Genomic DNA, 1,177 nt, shown 5'->3' with positions numbered 1-1,177 from the left:
ATACTTTTAAAAACGAGTATTGTATCCGGATACAACATTTCAGTATCGATACTTTTTTGAGTTTCGATACTTTTGACAACCCTACCTGTTAGCCTTGTCTTTACTCATCAGTAAACACATGACATTATTAAAATCATCAAAAGACATATTGTCTATTCTGTCCCTAATTGAGCCAGACCTGCAAACCTTTTGTCCATTTGGAAAGTTGAGTTTCATCCAGCAGCAGGCTCGCAGCAAACAACGGTTTTCTTCTCCCATGCGGGATCTTCAGGAGACGTTCTCCTCCAGTCTGACTCTGTAAGTTCTAAAACTCATTAAAAATGTGTTGCCAAAAAGTCTGTTTTGCAGCAGTTTGGTTCTGAAAAATCAACCATGATCAATTATCGTTGGTCATTCTGGAGATCTGGGTCTTTTGTCTTGATCTCTGTGGCGGTTGCCTCTTCCGTTGTGGGTCCTCGGGCAGCTTCATGGGAAAGACAGGATGAAATCCTGTGTGTTGTGGTCTTTAATGTTCTCAACACAGAGGGGGGGTGGTAAGTCACACCTCTGTGGGAGTTCCTGTGGAGGCAGTTGGCTGAGGGGGGGTGGGGGGCAGCTGTTTATAAGTCAAAACTGTATCCTCTTCTCCGCTCATCATGTCAAGATGAAACATGGACTCTGGTTCCCAATGTCCAAAACCACGATCATGGCACGACAGTGTATATGTGGTTTCTGGCTCTGGACCCCCAGGCGCTCGCCAACCAGCTACAAGCAGAACTCCTGACTGCAGGGTGTAGGTCACTGAACCCTGACAGCAGCCGGCTGGGCGAGTGTTCCCGGGATCCAAGCAGCACAGTCTGAAAGTCATTTAATGAAATGTTCCATATATGGATGCAAACTAATGAAACCTTAACATCAAATGTCATAAATTATTCTTTGAACATGTAGAGTGGAAGTAGGTGAAAATTCTCCATTTATTTTTTTCATTTTCCAAGATGTCATATATCCCCTAGTTTCACTAAGTAGGTTCTGAATCCTACTTAGGAAGCAGCAATAATTGGAAAATAATGACCCTCTTGTGCACCCCCCACCCCCCACCACCAACACTTCCAGTGGTCCATTAGTGGTTGACTTCTAAGCAGTTTGATGAATAAATGGGAAAGCGTATTTGATGACAGAGGGTTAGGGTGAGGAAGGA

Source organism: Cyprinodon variegatus, unplaced genomic scaffold, assembly GCF_000732505.1.
Source record: "Cyprinodon variegatus isolate N-32 unplaced genomic scaffold, C_variegatus-1.0 Scaffold807, whole genome shotgun sequence".
NCBI classification, from domain to species: domain Eukaryota; kingdom Metazoa; phylum Chordata; class Actinopteri; order Cyprinodontiformes; family Cyprinodontidae; genus Cyprinodon; species Cyprinodon variegatus.
This window is presented reverse-complemented; position numbering follows the sequence as displayed.